Source organism: Rhipicephalus microplus, chromosome 3 (assembly GCF_043290135.1).
Source record: "Rhipicephalus microplus isolate Deutch F79 chromosome 3, USDA_Rmic, whole genome shotgun sequence".
NCBI lineage: Eukaryota > Metazoa > Arthropoda > Arachnida > Ixodida > Ixodidae > Rhipicephalus > Rhipicephalus microplus.
In genome coordinates, this window is record NC_134702.1 from 216,811,491 (window position 1) to 216,833,862 (window position 22,372).

At 44.9% G+C, this 22,372-nt stretch overlaps 1 protein-coding gene across 3 annotated transcripts in view; it reads left to right on the plus strand.

The window, feature by feature from the left end:
- LOC119170217 (venom metalloproteinase BumaMPs1) overlaps positions 1-22,372 on the plus strand; it is a 336,963-nt gene that overhangs the window by 284,913 nt on the left and 29,678 nt on the right. The window lies entirely within an intron of this gene.

A 22,372-nucleotide genomic window follows, 5' to 3' on the forward strand; every position in this document is an offset into this window, starting at 1 on the left:
AGAACCCAACATTTCTTTGAGCGCACATTTCATTGGAATGAATATCCACCTAAAAAACACTTATGATAATATGAACTTCAAACCGGACTGGTACCCTTTTTTGTTGGGGTGCTTGGGCTTGTCACCTGTTGTGTATAATGCAATTTGAAGAACACTTGCTGCTCTATTTACCTTCAATAATTGTCAAGTGTTTCTTTAGTAACGCTAAAGCGCTTATTGTCGCTCTGTCATTGTACCCATGTTTCTCGCTATAAGTGTAATTTATGTTCAATTGAACACACATTGTAATAAATGCCGTAAACGAAAAAAATAGGTGTGTAGCCCAGTGGTAAAGACAGTCGTTTTCAAAGCATGAGGCTTTGGGTACAAATCCCATCATCAGAAAGTAAAATTCATGTTGTTATGTTTACGCTAAAGACATTATCGGGTCTGACCAGCCGCTCATAGCGCTGAAAGCAGCGTAGTGGCTAGGCCGCAGGGCCCTAGCAGAGTGTCTGCTCTTTCTGTAAGTATTTCGTAGACGTGTATGTACATTTTGAAGACGTGTATGTACGCACGTCTATGAGACGTGCGTGAAGGAAACAGCCATGCACGGCAGCCCGAGAACGTCAAACGTCAAGTAGTAGGACACGCTTGCCGCTAGCGGGAACCGGCCATTACACAGCAGCCATGAATCTTCCTAACGTGGTCGTTGTTGCTCTCGCAAACTGTTGAAAGACCTTGACCAATGTCGTCCTGTGCCAAATCTTGACAGCATGATCACAATCAATTGAAATGACTCTGGTGTAGAACAGTGTTGTCGGTATCTGCATTTTCTCTACGGCCAGCTCCTAAAGCTCCGACGAAGGCGACTTTATGGCCATGACAAGGCGTCAGTCAAAAAAAAAAAGACTAGTGATGCCGTCTACATCAACAAGTAGGAATGCTACGAAGTCGCGAGAGCCTCCACTTTACACAATTCCGTTTGTGTCGGTCGATCCGGCTTATAGTCTTGACCGGCTTAATTGTCAAGTCACACCTACGTCTCTTGAGGCACTCACCCGGAGACAGATTTCGGACGTGCGGATCAATAGCCATAAGATTATCATCGCCATAGACTTCACTCAATGAAGCACATTAGAGCTGTTGAGCAACGTCAAGCTGTTGGTGAACATCAACGTCCACTCATACATACCTGATGGCCGCGACTCTACTGCAGGCGTTATTTATGATATCGACATTTTATTCAGCGAAAGTGTGATTGCTACTCTCATCAAACCGGTATCTGCAAAACTTACCATACTGCAAGCCCGTCGCCTTGATAAATCGCGCTGGGTGAAGCTCGTGCTGAAGGTAGACAGCCTTCCATCGCAAGTCAAGGTCGGCCATTTTTGACTTGCAGTGCGACCCTTCATACCGATGCCCCTTCAATGCCGCAAATGTTATAGGCTGTGACTCGTTAGTGCTGTTTGTACAAACCCGGCTGTGTGCTCGCTATGCTCAGCATCACATAGCGCACACAATTGCCAGGCAGAACTTCGCAAGTGTATAAACTGTCACGGCCCTCACGATGCATCGTCGAAAGATCACCCAATCATTAGAAAGGAAATGCAAGTGTTGAGACAAATGGCTCAACTCATAGCGAGGCCGCTGCCAAAGTGCGACGCCAGTGGTCTCGTCACCAGAGGCCCCTGAGGAGGCCCAGTGCCGAACCAAGGACTGCACCTCACCAAATGATCGCTGGCATACCACCTAAAGCATACAGACACACCGACGACAAATCATCCAAGCTAGACAAGAGCATCATTCGCTCACCGGACGCATGGCCAGTGCTGCCGACGATAGACCCGCCGTCTGTACCACCGTATCGCTCGTCTACAATCACTTCGGAACAAGAGTGTGGTTATAGTCAGACAAAGAAGTCGTTGCCATGGTAAAGGTCCTCACGACTACCATTCGTATGCTCCTCACTAGCATTAACAGTCCGGCTGCTAAGAGTGCACTTCAGTTTGCGGATGCGCTGAATTCGGTGCTATGAGGTCTAAAAAAGCACCATGGCTCCTCCTCGGCAAGCCCTTTGTACAGAAGTCAAAGGAGCTTCGATTTTTAATTTTAATACTCGATGCCTCAAGCCCCGTATTGCTGATATCCGGCCATTTGTGTTCAGAAACCAGTTTCAAAAAATGTTATTTGTGAGCACGGCTACACATTGCAATACGGCTATTGAGGTACGAAGCCTTCAAGTCCGCTACCTGCAACCAACAGAGTAAAGTCGTTGTTTATATCAGGTGCCAGTAGAGGCTTTTTGTTTGTAGGTAAACTTCTTTACGTTCTTTTGTTACCGCATACTAGATAGATTCTGCGCATGCGCGGCTCTTTAAAGAACGTAAAAATTTACGTTTGCTGCCAAATGTGGTTTAAAACTTCAGGTTTTGTGCCATATAGACTGTACGTTTGTCGTCCCATCTCGCAAATCCACTTTCGTTCAAAGATACTCGTGGCGTCCACATTGCGAGGACTCGAGCCGTCGAGGAGAAATAAGCCGAAGTGTGAGCGCCGATAGTCATTACATTGTTTCAGCAGAATTACCAAAACTAGATCTGTTTAGGAATAGACGCAGTAAACGTGCGAGCTCCTGACAAGCTGCATAGGTGGCGCAATCTAGCGGGGCAATAGTGAACCAGGCGATCACAAAATTGTTATTAGGCAGTCATAGTTTAGCTTTAGCGTGATAGCGTAGGTTAGGGGAATGGCGCTATCGTGCAGAAAACGTTCGTTATGGGCAGCATTTTATAGTTTAGCGAGATAGCGTTTACGTGGTTTACGTGCCCCTGCTGGAATGGTGGCGCCACCTATCAGATGGTTTATAAGTTAAGCAGTGAAAATGAAAAGAAAACAAGAAGGTTTCTCTATGCCACCGCGCGAAGCATTGTTAGAAGTTTATTTCAGTGATAATCAAAGTAAATAAATATTAACCACGCACCAATCGCGAAAACATCATTGTTGCCGATGTGTTTACATCAATCTTGTAGCTATGCCTAGACGCGTTCGAAATGGGAAGCTATCTCAAAAACTACGCCAACTTACCCGTAATACTCGGTCATTGAAGCTAACTGAAGGCAAGCGAAGCCACTTGGAACAGTTGTTTGCTGCGAACAAGGTGAATCTTTCAACAACTATGCTAAAATCACTTCGAAGCGGGCGTACGAGAGAGCCGCCGTGTTTACGTACACTACGTACACCTACACTACCACGATAACGTGAAATCTCAAAAATACCGTGCGTACAGGAAGCGGTACGGGTGACATACGTATCTGTGCATGCGCACTTCGATTCCAGTATCACGGTACACCTGGTAACCCGGTAAGCCCGGTATACTATAACTTTCTATTGCTGAAACATAGGGCATGGTACGTCTGATGCAAAAAGTGTGCAGTGGCATTATTACAAATTAGTTAACTTTTTTTAATCTTTTCACCTCAAAAGCGTTACGCGTAAACCAGCGTGTTCATGACTGCTTGCACGAAACGTCATAACATGTCTACACTATCGTTGCAATAGACTTGTAATTTTCACTTTTTTGCGTATGCGAGGGTACTGTACGCGATGAAAGAACGTCTCGTGATTTCGCCATAACATTGGTTCGATCCTATGTAAGTTAAATGCAGTTCATATGCAGTTATCATCACCATTTATGGTTTGCGAAAACGTAAGGTATGCGCGTATACGTAAGTTTACGTATCAAGAGCTAAAACATTGCAAGATATGCGTTCCGGTAAGACGGTTAATGCAAACCGGTATCCAGTAACACGTTAATGTAAAGAAGTATACGTACAAGCTAAAGCTCTCTAGTATGTCTGCTTGACAGTAAAACGTATAAACCTCACTTTAACGCTATAGGCGCATATATATCGCTTCAAGACGTTTTGAGCCTGAAAGACTATGTGCACTGTTAACAACCACACCTGGGCCATGGTTCATCACCGAAAATTTCAACGCTCCCCACCCAATATGGGCAAGTCAGAAGATTGACCGTCGCGGTATGCAAGTATTCTCCTTTGCTTTGGAGGAGCATCTGCTTTTTGTGAACAATGGAATCCCTACGTTTCTTCGGGGAACGACGTATAGCAGCTGATTTGACTTAACAATTGTGTCACGAAGTCTAAGTGGAAAAGTTCAGTGATTCACAGAATATGACTCATAGAAGTGACCAAATTACTTAAATATCAAGGGCCTCGGAAAATAAAAAAACTGCGACACTTCGACTTGCGTCGACTAGACAAAGTTAAGGTCACTGACAGAAGAGAGGTGTCATGAAGTGCCTCCTCTAGACACCCTCGAGGATATTTATAGAGGTGCTGCTCAAGAAGCAACTTATCATATTGAACATACTTCGAAATATTGTCAACATGAAGCGGAATTGGAACGAGTCAGAGCGATAAGCCGTCATGCTTAACGAAGATATAGCCGCACTAAGATCATTCACGACTTGAGGAAGGCAAGGCGCCTACAAAAAAAAATTCACCGGTGAATCAACTCACTTCAGTCCTTTCGGTGGAAGTCTCTGTGCGAATCGTTGGATCAACTCAAGCTTGTGATGCAGACATGTAGCGTTGTTAGTGGTACGAACATCACCGCATCAACATCACCTCTTCAAGTGCCTGTCTCTCCACCAAGGCCGCACCGAAATTAAAGTAGCAAAAAATTTCTCCATGGAAGTTGCCGGTCAGGCGTCCGCATGTACCCCGCGTAACCTATCACACGCACCAATCTTCAGATATTCAAGAATGAACACCTTTTTCTCTCTAGAAGAACTTCAAGCGGCCTTGACGAAATGGAAACTACCTTCATCGCCTGGTCCTGGTGAGATCACGTAAATGGCTCTTTGCAACTTCGGTGAAACCGCTCGACGGGCCCTTTTATCCGTGTACAACCACTCGTGGTGCAGCGTATTTGTCTCTTCTTCGTGGAAATCCAGCCGCCTCGTCCGTGTGCTTAAACCAGGTAAATCTCCTCTGGACTTGACCTCTTATCAACCCATCGCTCTTGCCAGCTGTTTCGCGAAAGTGATGAAGAGGATGATTTTCACTTTCCTGGAGTAGTACCGGGAACACCACGAGGTATACCCTGATTTTATGACTGGCTTCCGGCGTGGGCGGTCCATTATTGATAAAGTTATTGACCAGGTTTCAACTGTGCAGCATGAAAAAAGACTGAAGCGCCTATCTGCGGCGTTATTCTTGGAGATGATAGGCATATATGATAATGCATCGCCTGAAGCCATTCTGGATGTCAAAGAAATTGTTTGATTAGGGGTACCGATAGATCGACAACTATTTCAAGAGCAGAACTTTCTTTTTACAGATGGAGAATGGCGCGACAACGCATCAATGCATCCATCGTGGGGGGCCTCAAGATGGTGTTCTTAGCCTCACACGTTTCACTTCAGCACTCCTCGGCCTGGTGGACGCACTTCCAGAGTCAGTCTATATAATAATATATGCAGATGACATCTGCATTCGGGTGTCAGGCGTAACACGCGTTCATTTGCGTCCCCGGCTACAGAGAGAGGCTACACTGGCGACAAGCTATCTTGAAGCACTGGGGCAGGGAGCTGCCATCACAGAAATGCTCCCTTAGCATTTACGCATAACGCGATTGGTTTATATGTTATTAAAATTAACGGACACATGATCAACTACGTGAAGACCCACCGATTCCTCGAAGTCATAGTTGATCGCTACCTCTCCTGAAGCCCTCACATCGCTCACATGTAAACGAAACTCACCATGATCACCCACGTACTGAGGTATCTTTCTATAAAAACGTGGGGTGTATCAGTATGAGTGATGCTTTAACTCTGCACTGTTCCGTTCCTCAGTTTTATGCGCTACAGCTTACCCGTGCTTTGTGGGATCCGAAAAACGAACTAGTGTGCCCTCCAGTCGATCCAAGCCCAAGCACTGCGAAGTTGGTTGGTCTTCAACAATGCGCATCTACAGTAGCCACCACCATCATTGTGCGTGATTATCCAGTCAACACATACATACGCGTAGACCCTTCGAGAATACACCTCAGATAATTTGCTAGGACTCCATCACATCACTTCGCCACATATCCAACTTCTTTGCCTCATTCAGCGTTCAGCGCAACTGAAGCTCAGCATTGCGCGGTGTTTCCATTGAACTTCACGAATGCAGCATGGCCGCTGTTACCATTGTGGTGCCTACACCCATTCAAAGCTCTTTTATCATTTCTAGCATCCAAAATAAAAAAAACGTTGTCACATCTAGCACTGAAACAGGTCACACTACTGTTCCAGCAAGAAAAGCACAACAGAGGCCTTTCATACACACGGGTGACTCTGTCTTCAGTAGGCTCAGCAGGGGTGGTGGCTATTCCCGCGAAGTCCATCACAATAAATTCATGATATCACATTCGACGTCATCGACAGCTGCAGAAGTCACTGCCATACGTGCAGCTCCAGAGTTTATAGTTTAGAAACTTTCGGAAACTGGGTCTATCTGCTCTGACTTGAAGACAGCTTTTCATGTCTCGTGTCAGCCTCTCGCCGTGAACCTAATGAACAGTTTGTAGCTGAAATAAGGCTTTTTCGTCTCTAAGCAATCGAGAAACAGCACAGCAGAGTGTCACAAACGAGCGCTCCAAAATAGCACGTGCCACGGAATTCTAGCGACCGTAACGATACCAAGCGCTGAGAGACGCCTCAAGGTCAATGATAAAGAAGAAAACAAGCTTCCCAAGACTCCCCGGGCGCGCCGTCTCTCCCTCTTCGGAAGCATGATCTCGCCGTCCAACCTCCTCACATCGGCGGCCGAGCAAGCACTGGAAGGTTCTTGAAGGAAAGGGGTGGGGTGATTCAGAGTTGCGTCACGAGTCGCGGACGGCCTTCCAAACGTCTCGCTCTTTCCCCAGCCTTGGCTGTGCATCGCGCCAACGAAACGATGAGAATTTTCTGAAATCTAGCGCGAAAGGTATTTAAGCGAGAAGCGGAGAATGTAGGTAGGAGAAGAAAATATGCGCCAGAGTGCGTAGGGTGTTTCCGCCATGTTGGCGAAGCCTTTTGTCCTCAGTGACAAAGGAGGAAATGAAGAGGATTTTCACCTGAGGGGTGGTGACTCGTACTACAAGCAGAACAGTGTGACTGCCACCAAAGAGCGAAGACCCATCCTGCGGTCGCAACGCGTGGGAAGCCGACGTGTTACCAGCGAAGTTTGATGCTTGTAGAGCAGCCAATTAAAGACGCGAGGTTTTCTGGAAGAGAAACTTCGGGGGCAGCGGTACGACAACAGCACTGGATTTTGAGTGAGTGATTCTCGGAAGAGTATCATTCAGACTTTTCTTTCAAGGACTCTGGACTGAATAAGTTTTCGAACTCTTTAGTCTTTGTGTGGCTTAGTTGTTCGATGCATATGATTTCATTGTAGTGCGTATTGTTGTTTTTGCACGTTGTTTCGAATGTGGCTGATTGTACTGTGTGGTAAGTTGTTTGATTGGTGACATATCGTATTCAACTATTGTCGAGCGTGCATATTTGTGTATCGTTTGGATCTGCCATAATTGAGAATATAATTTCTTTTGTTAATCAACTCTCGGCTCTGACTTGTTCTTTGGGCCACAGCCGGCGTCCACTGGCGCGCCAAGTAGGACCACTTCAAAATTGTCTACGCTTTCGTGGTGTAGTTCATGGGGCCGATACTTCGGCCCTTGGAATTAGCCCGGCGATCGTCTCCCTAATTAACTGGACCTGTGACACAGAGTGCATCAGTAGATATCAGGTCATTGCTGTAAATATGGCATTAACTGCGCACATGAGGCCGCTCGATCTGCACACGACGGTATTCAATACACAGCCATCCCGTTCTCAAGAACCAACACAGCTACAAGACTTTGTTGATTTGCACGTGATCTCACACTGGTAGAGTGGAACTCGACAGAATTCACAAACGCGCACCTGCATAACTTAGATCCCGATCTCCAGCTTCGTCTTCCGCCATGAATGTCTCGAGATGAGGAGACTTTTATGCCGCCTGCGGCTTGGAGTGGCCTTCATCATCATCATCATCATCAGTGTTTATTCAATCAACGTAATACAAAAACATGGTTACAAAAGTATTTGGACCATTAGCCTGTGTGGCTAGTCAGTGGTCCAATCTATTACATGATTATTTTATTACATGTCAGGAGCAGAGGTGCAGTTAATATGATTATGAATCTATACACAAATTCAATGACAGGGTAGCTTTTAAGGTATATTTTATCGAATTGAATACACATGACAATAAATGCTAAATTGCTGCAAATACTTTTAGTACACAAGTGATAAAGAACTAAAGGCATACATTGTAACAATACAGAAGATAGTGATACCACAAAATATTTAGCACAATTTGTGCACAAAATTAACTGCGTTGAAGAATCAATACCATCGAACTCACTTCAGAACTAGAAACAAAAAGAAGGAAAGAAAAAGAACTATGCCAGATGAGTCGTAAAAAAGTGTGGACGTGAGCTTAACTTTGGTTAAGAACATGAAAAACTTACAAAATGCATTTTACAAGTGAATTTAAAGTTGCGGGCAAATTTAATTTCAAGTGGAATTGTGTTCCAGATTTTAGCACCAGTGAATTGTATTAACCGTTCGCCATATACATTCCTACAAGTAGGGAGGTTGAAGTTGCCGTTGCCTGCATGCCTTGTGTTACGGGTTGGTGTAGAAAACGCACTCACAGGTAGTGGAAAATTGGTGTTAATGATAGAATTTATCAACACCGCGGTTTTATAATTTCGCTGAAACGTGAAAGGCAGTATCTGAGTAGATGAAAACAAATCTGAGCTTGGGCAACAAGAGGACGATGCCGTAATAATTCTTAAGGCGCGTTTTTGCAATCGTATGATCGGTGCTATATACGTTAGATAAGTAAAGCCCCATATTTCGCTACAATAACTGAGTTGAGAGTGAAATATAGAGAAGTATAATGATCGTAGCACGTTATATGGAAAGTAACATTTGGCTTTAATGAGCGTGAAGCATGCGAAAGCAAGCTTTTTGGATATGTAATTAACCTCATCTTTCCAATTCAGGTTTTCATCTATTAGAACCCCTAAGTATTTAAACGCGGAAACGCGCTCAATGGGCGCGTCGTTAATTTCTAAGTCCAGCTGACTATAATCGAGGTTTTTTCTTCTGGAATGAAATATGATATATTTAGTTTTGGCTACATTTAATGCGAGCTTGTTGCGGGCGAACCATGCGGAAATCTGTGCCAACTCTGCCGTGATTTCTTCTTTTAGCGTGCACAGAGAGTTACCTCGAAAAAGCAATGCAGTGTCATCAGCGTACATTATGGTTTTGCGTGAAAGAGCAGATGGTAGGTCATTTATGTATAATGAAAACAACATAGGACCTAGCACGGTTCCCTGGGGTATTCCACATGTTATTTTTCTAAATCCTGAAGATATACGGTCAAACACGACGCATTGTTTTCTATCTGCCAGATAACTAGAAAATAACCGAAGTGTCTTCTCGGTGAAGCCATAATAAGATTCTAATTTCTTTAATAAAATGGAATGCGAAACAGTATCGAATGCTTTTTTTATATCCAAGAAAACGCTGACGGCAATTTCGTTATCATGAAGTACTGAGTTGACGAACTGTGCTAGTGTAAAAACAGCTGTGCTCGTTGACCTATTTGTGATGAAACCATGTTGTTCAGGGCAGATTATGTCGTTTGAGCTTAGAAATCGACAGAGACGGGACCTAGTTACCTTTTCAAAAAGCGTGTTAACAATGCTGAGCACCGAGATGGGACGGTAACTGCTCGGATTTTCTCGATCCCCGGATTTGTAAATAGGTACGACTCTCGCTATCTTTAGGATATTTGGGTAAGTTCCATTTTGCAGGCAGTTATTCATGATGCGGGAAAGAGGCTCCGAAAGAAGGTCTACATTTACCTTCAGTAGTTTTGTAGGAATCCCATCATGACCAACGGCTTTATTGCATGGGAGTTTTAGGATTTCTGACCTAATTTCCTCAGTGGTTACGCTTGCAAGCTGAAAGTCTTCCTCAAATATTTTGTTTTGGCAAGAATGTAGAGGATCTGCTTGAGATTGAGCAGGAAAGTTGTTACCAACATTGGTAAAAAAATGATTGAAGTTATCAGCGGTATTTGTTGTAGGATTATTCGGAGCAATGCGCTTTTTTTCGCCTATTCCCGTAACTTCACGCACTAGCTTCCATACCTGCTTGATGTCACCGCTCTGTTGGACTATTTTAGCACTGTAATACTGCTTCTTGGCTTTCCTTAACATCCCGACTGATTTGTTTCTGAAGTGTTTAAACTGCTTTTCATAGTATTCATTTGTTTTGCTTTGTTTCCATCTAGTGAAGTATGTATCTTTTTTCTTTATAACATTCAGTATGTCCCGCGTCACCAAAGGACATATTGCTTCCTTGTGTCTTCGGCCTGTGTATTCTTGGGTTGATTGGCTAATTGCCTCCATTATATGGCAAATAAAGTTTTCCCATTCAGTGTGAACATTACTGTGGTACAAGGCTTCAAAATCCGTACGCTCAAGTAATTTGCGCACTACAGCGTAGTTTGTCCGCTTAACTCGTTTTGAGTTATGGCATGGAGGTCCTAAATTAGCATTAGGCACAAACAGAAAAGTGGGGCAGTGATCAGCAATAGTAACGTCATACACTCCGGCGAAAACACTCATATCAGTTCCACAAATAATATGATCAATAAGTGAGGAACAGTTATCACTTATTCGTGTAGGGGCATTAATAACGTTCATTAGATTATATGACTGGAGCATCAATACATAGTCAGGGTATTCATCTTTAAGTAGATCGACGTTAAAATCACCACATATAACCAGTGGGCGGTTGTAGGCTATCAATGGGTCTAAGACAGTTTCCATAGTAGAAATGAATGCTGCTACAGACGAGCTAGGTGGACGATAAACAGCTCCGAGTATAACGCCACATTTCAAATGCACAAACAAGGCTTCACATTCAGGTTGGCTAGTAGAGTGGTTAGGCATGCACTGGTAATCGATGCTTTTTTTAAGGAACAGAGCAACGCCCCCACCTCGCGAACTGCTCTTCCTAGGTAGCGATAATAATGTGTATCCTGGAACATGCGCAGATTCTCCATCTTTCAACCAGGTTTCAGTAAGAGCGATAACGTCGTATACAAATGAATGACGCGACAAATGGGCGCAGAATTGGTCTAAGTTTCTTCGCGCACTTCGAATATTGCAATGAACAACAGACAAGTTTTCGTACTCATGCCAAGCTTGGTCGATACTTGAAAAATCAAACATCATTGCTCAGGAAATTTGCGATAGATCTTCTGCGCATGTTATGTGCAATACTCGCGAATTTTCTGTCTTTCTCATGAGAATTTTTCCGCCGGATACCCAAGTGAATTTCCAGTTATTTTCGCGCTTCGCCTTTAATGCCTTTCCCAGCAGTACCTTGTTAGCTGGACATAGGTGGTCATTAATATAGAGCGGGGTGGAACCTTCAAAGCCTATGATTGTAGTGGTCAATCTTTGCTTCTTCGTGGCATTCATGAAATTATCTCTGGGGATGCGGGAGATGAACTTAGCAATGATGTTCGATTGTGACTTTTCCCTGGTTGGAACACGATGTACAACCTCGAGGTCAGATTCATTTATATCCACTTTCAAATAGGTTGATATGCTCTTGATCACTGCTACAAGGTTCTCTTTTTCTTGCACGGGGACACCTTTAATTTCCACATTGTTACGTCGGCTGTACTGTTGTAGCTCTGTTAGCTCTTTTCTTGTTTCCTTTAGCTCAGTCGTGAGCCTGCTGAAGTCATTCTTGATTGCCCTGTTTTCCGTTCTGACGATTGCAATTTCATTTTTCAAGTCACCGATTTCCGATTTAAATTCCTCAAATTGCTTATTAATGAATTCCATTGCTTCTTTGAGGGGTTTGAGCTCTTCTTCAATTAGCTTAGGCAGCTCTTTCTTTAGTGCAGCATGCTTATGCTCAATTGACTGTCTTATCGGTTGTATCTCTACTTCAATTATTGCCTTTAAATCTTCCTTCAGTTGGTCATTTTTAGCATCAAGTCGCATGAACGCATACTCCTGTCTTATCAGAATACAGATTTTCTACATGCAGCTGCGAAGAAACCATCGCCCGCCATCAATATGAGTGTGCCCATTTCAACGCGCCAGGACAAGAACTCACTGAAGCTCTGAATAGACTACATGATCAGCATTTGTCGTAACAAAGGATTCTGGGTTGTTGGCTGAGCTCACCCTCTGGCCAGAAGGCTTTGAAAGCTTTGTTACGCTTTTTGCGGAAAACTGGTCTCGAGACGGACTTTCAAGTCCTGTTCTCTTTGATTTCGCCTTTCTTATACCGCTAATTCATTCATTTTCTCTCTTTCCCTTTGGAATATTTCTTTTATATCGCCCTATAGTCCTCTCACCCCTTTCCACAGCACAGGGTAGCCAGCCGGTCTAAGAACTAGCTAACCTCACTGTCCTTCCGCTTAATCGTTCGTCCTCCTCTCAAGTTTCTTAACATCTCAGCGTGGTCTGCGCCGAGTTTTGCTGCTAGTTTGAGTGGCTGAAACCCGAATACATCTGGTAAACGTGCGAGACCTACGGCTCCCCCAGAAAAATTCCCGCTGCGTGTTAAAAAATCACGTGTCTTTCTGCTATGCCATGCGATCCTGTCATCAATTGACAACCACAAGCGTGCCGCTTATCGTCATGAAGTCGCCGCAGTAGTACATAAAAGTGAGACACACAAATGAAAAGGCTGTTCTTGGTTTGTTACTGAGCGATTCACTTGAGACAGAACAGTGTCGGGGAGTTAAGACAGTAACTGTGGGAGGATGCTTTAAATTGTGACAATTGGCTGATCCCAGTGATGGCGCCGTGACAAGCGCGCCAGCCTCCTCCTGAAGGAGCACGCAGGCCCGGTGGTTCTCTGCAACGTCGCTGTCGAAGTACTTACAACATGTGCAAAAGTGTTGTTGAAGCACACTATCAGGAACTATAGGTCTACGAAACAGCTGCTAGCAACCGGTTTTTCACGTGCACACAGCAAGAAGGTGAGTGAGTGCGGGATGTAGTGGCCGCTATTTGTGGTTCGCCGAACGTTGCAATTTCAGCGCCATGTTACACCGCATGCTGCAGGATCGCATTGTGTGAGGTGCTGGAAACGAAGACGTAGGGCGTCTGCTGTTGACCCGCCGTACCTTGGCGTTCAATGCGGCAGAGAATTTCGCAATTGCTGAGGGGGCATTGTACGTGCTTGCACCAATCAGATGGTTGTCCTCATCTCAGAACAGTGTGCCACGATGCTTGAAGTGTGGCAACGTCACGCGAGTCTATCGAGCACGGACGTAGACACTAAAAAGAGTAAACAGGCAAACACACTTCCTCAAGCACCTCAGGATAGTTGGGATGTGTGTGAAGACTTCTGTGGGCTGATTGCACATTAGGTGCCGGACAGCGTGGACACGAAGCCTGTTTTCTGCCAAATTAGTTGGAATGGAGCGCCGCTCATTGTGTTTGTAGACTTGGGGTCACTTAAGAGCGTTAAAGTGCGACCAATCTTTGAATAAAACCTAGATGGATGACGTCTATTGCTACAATAAAGACGACGCCATGCTCCAAAGGCCCACTTTATCTCGCCACAAAAGGGCATCTCAATGCGATCAAGAGTTGCAATTCGCGAGACCACACCACCAATTTTTTACGGCAGTGAAACTATCCGCAGCTTCAATACGGCAGCCATCCAGGTACTCCATTCTAACGATTAAGCGTGTTTGCAAGTGAAAATTGTTGGTGGAATGCTCGAAGCTAGGAAACGAAAGTACAGTGATGTCTTTTCTCCAGTGCTCGGTTTGCTCGGAGGGCCACTGCTTCACTTGAACAACATAGAAGAAGCAAGACGTCGGTTTCGTAAAGCTCAGATGGTGTGGCATGCGCTCATACAGAGGCTGTAAGAAGTGGTAGGTGGGCTAGTAAACAAAGAGTGTTAGGGCTAGTGACAACACCAGTTGTGATCGTAGTCAAGAAAATGGGTAGGTGCGATTATACGCTGACCTTACGGTGAACGCTGCCACCATTATGGAGCAATATCCGCTGGCACTGCTTGACGATAACTGTGTGAATCACGTCGGTGGAGAGCTTTTAGAATCGAAGATCCTTAGGCCATGGGTCGTGCTTACGCGATGTATGTAGTATAGTAATGGTAGTCGCCGTCCTCATAATAGTAGTAGTAGCAGTAGTAGCTGACAGCCTCCACGGTCAGACTAGAGAAGGGGGCACGCGCGCACTCTTTTGAATTGAGGAAAACAGGCACGTAAATCGTAAATGAAAAGGTGGTTGTTTCTGATGAAATAATCTATAGAGACAAGTATCGGTGACATAATCTTCTATAAAATTCACCTTGAATATGATGTTTGCTAAATTAAACTTGCAACAGAAGGACGCACTTCAAGCACTATCTGGCCAGAAAAGATTGAAAATTTAAACTCGCTGGGCGTAACCTCCATAATTTTAGCAAGGTTTAGTGAAGGTTGGGCCGCAGTGCATGAACTAGCAGCGGTGGAAGGTGGAAACTAAACACGAAGCGCAGGCCGAAAGAGAGTAAGCGAGTGCCGCTCCTCTAGTTCGGTCGTGCCACCTCTCATTTATTTATATTATTTATTCATACTGCAGACTACAAAACGTTGTCCAAGCAGGACGGGCAATCAGGAATCACAAAAACAGAGGACTAAGATTGATCATGAACGTAATAAATATACAGTGCTACATCAACAAATATACACTATGAGACAAACATACATACTATGCAAGGCGGTCACACTCAGACAAGGTGTTCCACTCAGACACTGTTCGCGGAAAAAAGGAAAACTTATATGTATCTGTTCTAGCAAAATATGGTGTAAAAGAGTTTGGTTGGTGATGTCGTGTGTATCTGGTTGACAAAGGGGTTAAATACAATGAAGGGTCAATCGCTACTCTATGGTTAAGCAAGGTACTCAGGAAGTCTAAGCGCAGTTGCCTTCTTCTAGACTGAAGTAGTGGAATGTTGTTAGCTGACATTAGTTCAGATGGAGAATCCGTGTGACGAAATTTAGAATATATAAAGCGAAGTGCTTTTCTCTGAATTCTTTCCAACTTGTCTATGTTACATTTGGTGTAGGGATCCCACACTACGCATGCGTACTCCAATTTTGGTCGAATGTAGGATTGATAACACAGAATTTATACACTTGGTGGTGAATTGCGGAGCTTGTGTCTCAGGAAGCATAATTTTCTGAAAGCAGATTCACAAATGTTTTCAATGTGTGAATTCCAAGACAGGTTAGTAGTGAACGTAACACCTAAATATTTGTAGTTATTGACCTGTTTAAGTGTAGATGAACCAAGGGAGTAAGCATAGTGAAGGGGATATTTTTTTCGAGTTATACACATGGAAACTGTTTTTTCTGTATTTACATCATACCCCATTTGTTGCACCATTTGTATATGTTGTATAGATTTTTGTGTAGCTCTATTTGATCATGTTTGTTATGAATATCACGAAATAAAACGCAGTCGTCTGCGAACAAACGAATCTGGACGGTTGGCTCAATTACATCTACAATATCATTTATGTAACACAAGAATAGCAAGGGCCCCAATACACTGCCTTGGGGCACACCCGACGTGACTGGCAAAAGACTCGAATTTCGACCCTCGATGGCGACGTACTGCACCCGATTATTCAGGTATTCAGCTACCCATGCGACCAATACCTTCGGAAGACCTATTTCATTTCATTTGTAGATTAATTTCTCATGAGGAACTTTATCGAAGGCCTTACAAAAGTCTAGAAAATTGGTGTCTATCTGAATGTTGTCATCGAGGGCGCTGGCAAATGCATGCGTAACGGTAACAAGCTGCGTCACGGTAGAATACTTTTTTCTAAACCTGTGCTGGAAATGTGTTAGTATAGAGTGTGTTTCAAGAAATTCTGTAATCTGGTTCGCTATAATGTGTTCTATTAGTTTACAGCATGAGGAAGTTAGCGATATTGGCCTGTAATTAGGTACTGATAATCTGTCGCCTTTTTTGAAGATAGGCGCAACTCGGGCCATCTTCCAGTCAGGCGGCAAAGTTGTTGTTGACAGGGAAGCATGGAAGAATAAAAAGAGGAATTTGCCAACGCATTCGGCATAACGTCGGAGAAAGACATTGGGCAGTTCGTCAGGATCGCAACTCTTTTTCGTATTTAGGTTTACAAGCATGGAAACCAAACCAGCATATGAAATGAAATTGACCTCGAATGGTTGAGATGACGCTACAAAAAACGTAGATGCTCCGGAAACAATAAACACGCTATGAAAGTATGTATTGAAATGATTTGCAATGTCGCCAGGATTTGTAACTATGCGGCTGTCAAGTACAATCTTTGAAATGGGTTTCTTCCTATCTTTAAGATAATTCCAGAACTTGGAAGGATCATTCTTTATAAAGTCGGGCATTAAGGTTTTAAAGTAGTATTCTTTTGAGCGATGCATTTTTTCAGCAAGGATTCTTTGGTGCTCCTTCATAACTGCGCGCTGCGCATGCTGCTTCCTTAGCCGTTTAACTTTTCTTTTTAGTTTAACAATTTTATGCGTCATACATTGCGTACGTTTATGCGTTTGTTTGGGTTTGATAGGGATAAAGTTGTTAATACAGTATTGGCACGTCTCAACAAATTTTTCCCAAAGAGCGCACGTACCTAAAGCGTCATCGTTCAATTCTGCAAGTACAGCTTCCATGTATTCTATTACACGGTCATCATCAGCTCTCGAATAATCCTTAAAATACTGCATGGGTGATTTTTGGTGGCTACTGCATTGAAACAGAGGAATTGTCACGCTTACAAGTTCATGATCTGAAAGCCCCTGTTCCACGACTACAGTATATCCTGAAAAAGCACGTTTTACGAATACCAAATCTAGGATAGAGCTTGCATGTCCTTGCACGCGTGTTGGTTGCCTGATTATTTGAGTTAGATCGTGAGCGAGCATAATATCAAAACAAGTGTTAGCATTTTTACTGAACTGGGAACAGGTCAGCCCCTCCCAGTCTACACTTGGCAAATTTAGGTCTCCTACCAAAAAGATTTCCTTATTAAAAAACCTTGACATATGTTTTTCAGAAAGGTTAGGTACTCCGGGATCGCATCTGGAGGCCTGTAACATGCGTACAAGATAAAGCTATGTCCCCAGCAGCACAATTGTACGCAAAAGCATTCAAGAATGCCAACATCAGCAGCAATCGTTGCTTCGATATCTGGTTTGACAAGGATGGCTACTCCCCTCCTCTGGCAGATCGGTCTTTTCGATACACGTAGTAACAGGGGGGAAATACCTCGTCATCACTAATCTCCTCTCGCAACCACGTCTCCGTTATCACCGCAATATGGGGATCATACTGCATGAGCATGCTTTCCAAGGAATCTATTTTATTAGTGACACTGCGCAAGTTTATGTTAACTAGTCTAAGTTCTTTTCGTTTGTTTGTGTTCCCGCTATTTTTACACAACCTAGCTTTGTTTTTATAGGGAGGGGTGACAGAAGGCATTTGGTCTGTATTACATTCCTCAGTTATGATTGTTGCGGCTTGTGGCTTCGCGTATTTGGCCGACGTATTTCGGTTTCTACGGTATTTCTGGCATCGTTTTTTTGAACGGGCGCTACATCATTTTTTCTTCGTTCCGGACGTATTCCTTCTTGTGGATATATAGCTTGTTGTACACTAGCGAGGCTTTATCGCCATTATCTCGATTCGTTTTACAGCTCCGCCATAGTTTTCTTCTGATTTCCCGTACTCTTACAGAGAAATCCTCCCCAATAGAAAAATCTGTGTCTTTTAGTTTGAAACACTGTTTCAAAATTTTTGTCTTGTCTCTTGAATCTAGTAGTTTGAGAATCACGGGCCTGACCTTGCTGGGTGATGGCCGCCCCAGTCTATGGATTTAGTCCTTGAAAAGTCCGCTGGATGGCGGTACTTTTCTCTGATGATTATATGATGAAAAGATGCGATATTTCGGTACTTGCAGTGTTCAATAGATGGACAGATGAACAGACAGACGCGCACGGACGAACAAACAGATGCACGGACAGACGAATGGAAGCAAGAACGGACACATAACCTCCCTGTCCTGCTTATTCTTTCCTCCTCTTCTCAAGCTTCGTAACATCCCAGCGTGGTCTGCGCCTAGTGTTCCTGGCACGGAAGCGCGGATGGACCGACGAACGCTTCACATCACTTATCATCATGCACTCCGTGGATATGGTGTGATTTTTTTCACCTCAGACTTGCGGAACGCCTACAATCAGCCGCCCGTATGGAAGACTCGAAGAGTCTAGTCGTTTGAACGTGCACAAGCGTTTCTACTGTTTTGACAGGCTAGCGTTTGGAGTGTACTCAGCGTCGGGACTTTTCTGGTGACACGTGGAGCATGTGCTCAGAGGGAATCTCACATTCGAGGTACATCTAAAGAGCATAAATGTACCGTAAAACGCGAATGACTGCGATGACCTGGAACAATTGCTGCAACATTTGGGCGTACCCAGCTAAGAAATGAGAATTCAGGTTCAGGGAAGAGTAAGTCGCGTTTCTCAAACACCGCATTCACAGCATTATGTAAGGGAACGGTGTTTTGCATCATGTAGCAGGCCGAACGATTAATATCAGTTCAAAAAGCAGACCATTGATCTCCAATTCGGCGTGACCAGGTTGAGAGACTATCTTTGTGGCACTCACTTCGAATAGGCAACCGACCACAAACCATTAACCATACTCTTCAATCCCCAAAATGCCATTTCCCCAATGGCCGCTGCCCGCATGCAGTATTGGAACCTGTATATGAGTACCGCCGGACCTATTGTAAGCGTTCCAAAAATTTTAACGCAGATGACTTTAGCCGACGCGAAATTCCTCAGAGCCAGCCCGATAACGAGCAAGACGACACTTCCCAATATATGATACATGCAGAAGGTATGAATGCGGCACTCACCCAACTCAAAAAAGTCCGTGGTTCGAACAATGCGTGATACTAAGTTACAGCCGGCTATGAATTCCGGTACCTTGGCAAGAAACTGGCTGGAAATTGTCTCGGATGCATGTTGACTACACAGGCGTCATTGAGACACAAGCTATTGGTAGCAATGACGCCAATACCAAGTAGCTGGAGGTCATATCGACGGGTGTACGTCGTCTGAAGCCTCCCCGGAAGCGTTAAGCGTCACATTTGTGATGTTTGACCTCACACATGCGCTGGGTATAGGTAACGGGTCACAAGTTGTCTCAGCCAAGTTTCAGAGCTTTGTAAAAATGAATGGCATCAACCACGAGATGACTGCGCCTCAACACCCGCAGTCAAAGGTCCGGATGGAACGCGCTTAACGCAGAATCAAAAAATGCCTTCGAAAAACTTGCCTCCGAAAAAGGTGCTGCAATTTCGCAAGCCTCTCTGTCAGCTCTAACGCTGCTACCGATGGACACCGATCAAGGATGGAAAGTCTTCAACCGAACAATTGTTGGGGTACCAGTTACGTACCAAGCTACACTACTGCCTTTTGCGTGTAGGCAGTGAACCACATTTGCCAGAGCGCTTCTGTACCATGGCCTTCTTTCCAGGACAGCCAGTGTGGCTCAAAAGTTTCCCCCACCAGACGAAATGATTGCCTGAAGTGATAACCAGCACTACACGGGATCAGTGGAGATCCATAAGGGTGGGTGGGTAAGGTCATTATGCGAACCAACTGCGACCACAAGCCGCTAAAAATAAGACACTGCGAGAGGGCTCTGCAACATTCTCCACCACAAACAATTCCTAACCTAAGTCAGCCGGCATGGCTGACCCCGCTCCGGTGGGATAACCAACCTCTAGTCAACTGGACTGACCACCTCCTCTTCGCGGGGCCCCACCGTGGTGGTCACGGCGAAGAGGGGGCGACTATTTCGCCGGGACCACCGCGGATTATTTCGAAGAGGGGGCGACTATTGCAACTATTTCGCCATGACCACCGTAGTGGTCAAGGCAAACGATCACGGCGACTATTTAAAGCATTCAGCTGGTAAAACTGGGAGATGTGCTGCGTCACGCGAGCGTGTCATATATCGAAAACATCAAGCATGCAGCTTATCGTAATGACTGCTCCATAGTAGTATACAAAAGCGGCACACGCAAAAAAAATTGCCCGCAGCTTCCCTCGGGGGAACACTGAGGAGGATGCGGACCATATAATTGGTTAACGGGGTGTTAAAGTGCGACTTACTTGGGTCGATGGCTAAATTGGTTAACGTGGTTGTGAAATGGGGTGTTAAATTGCGACTTACTTGGGTCGATGGCTAAATTGGTTAACGTGGTTGTAGGAGGGGGTGTTAAATGAGTGAACACGTACACACGTATGCGAAAGGGCGGCGCTGGTCGAAGGGACGTCGATCATTGTGTTTGTGGATTCGTTGGAATTCATTTCACCGCGACCTTGGACGTCGACGCGCCGTACAAACCAACCGACGAGCGGCAACTGAGCGAGCGAGCGCCGACCTTGAGTATATATACAGCACGACGGCGCATGCACTGTCAGCTGTTGAATGTTCTCGAAGCGCGACGCCACATGCGCGTCCACTGGAGAATCAGGAGAATTGTAGATGTCGAACGCGGTGTGTAGAGGAGGAAGGGTGCACAGATGGTGGAGGAGTGAAGCGCGCGCGGTGTGTAGAGGAGGAAGGGATGCACAGATGGTGGAAGAGTGGGCGACGGCGCGACGGCGCATGCGCGCGCGTCAGCTGTCGAATGTTCGAGAAGCGGTGCGGACGGCGCGGACGGCGCGGACGGCGCACTACAAGGCGCGAGTATAAGATGCTCCGCATCTAATATAATATTTTTGTTCTTGCTTGGTTAGTCAACCGTTCCCTCGAGACAACTTCACGCTTCTTCTCATTACTTGTTTCTAATGAGAGTGTCAGCTCGCTATCCTTCCAGTGACCACTTGCAAAGTACGCGCATGCGCACATTACCACCCCTACCACTCAATTCCCTTGAACATAATAGTCGAGAAGGTGGCTGCCCCCTTGGCAAACGACTAATCAAGACAGGGTGTCTACATTCGCAGAGCGTGTTTGGCCATAGGCACATTTCTAGAGGTGGTGCCGGCTTCAAGACGCGACCCTCTGAAGAAGCATCACAAATACACTAACAAAAGAACATCAATTGCGAAAAACTGTGGGCAGTATGAAAGATTAGTAATAAAGCATGACAAAACTATAGCGTGCCCGGAGGTAGTGAGAGTTCGTCATACCATCAAGGAATAAGCTTGTAGCCAAATTCACTGAGGCATCGAAGTAGCACGTACTATCTGGAGTACAATCTCGCTACGTCCACGCCGGCGTATGGGTGCTCAGATGCATTCGAGCGCACGTAGTTGGTGGGACATGTGTCGTCGTCTAGGATAAGTGTGACAGCTGTCAATCCTGTGCAAGTTGTTGATACGGAGGTGGCTTGGCTGTCCAGCTTTTTATGGGCGTTGAAAATAAGTGGGCATCTTGGTTGTTGCAGCTGGTAGCATGGCTTCCGGTGTCTGAGCTAAGCTCCTCCTGAAAACCAGCCTGAATGACGTCACCGGTGTCGTTTCTTGCATTTTTGAGTTTCAAGTTAAGGTTACACACGAAAAATGTCGTCTCAAGTCTTGTACTTGAGTTTTACGTACTTATTCGTGAGGGTCTTATTCAGGCGTTCACTGAGGCCATTAGTCTGTCGGAGGTAGGCAGTCTTCCGTCGGTGACTTTTTAGACTGTATTTCAAAGGGCCAGTCAACAAGCTTCGACTCTTTTTTTACACACTACAAACAATCTCGCGCATCTTTCGTACACCTGATCAACCTCCTTCCACGTGCAGTGACATAAACTCAGTGACTGGCGACATTGACTTCATTACTCTCTGTTGAGACCGACCTGGTTTAGACTAATCGAAGAGCTGCGTGCAGCGTCACGTTGTCGATCGCCGAATGGACGTCACTGAACGTGGAAGGAGGTTGATCACGAGCGAAAAAAATTCGCAAGTTTTTCCAGCGCGTTTCGGAGCCTGTAGACTAGCCCTTCAAGATCAGTAGCGTTAGGTGCAGCGTAAAATCCACGATGATGTAAATAATTATTGATGCAAGGATCATTCGAAGGTCAATAAGTGTCAGGACATGAATAATTAGGTAAACAATGCCTATTTGTACAACAGCTATGTGGCCGCAAAACTTGCACACCTTTCAGTAAAAAGAAGCTACGGAGCGCCGCGACGCCATAGAATGTTCTCAACGAACTCCTCTGC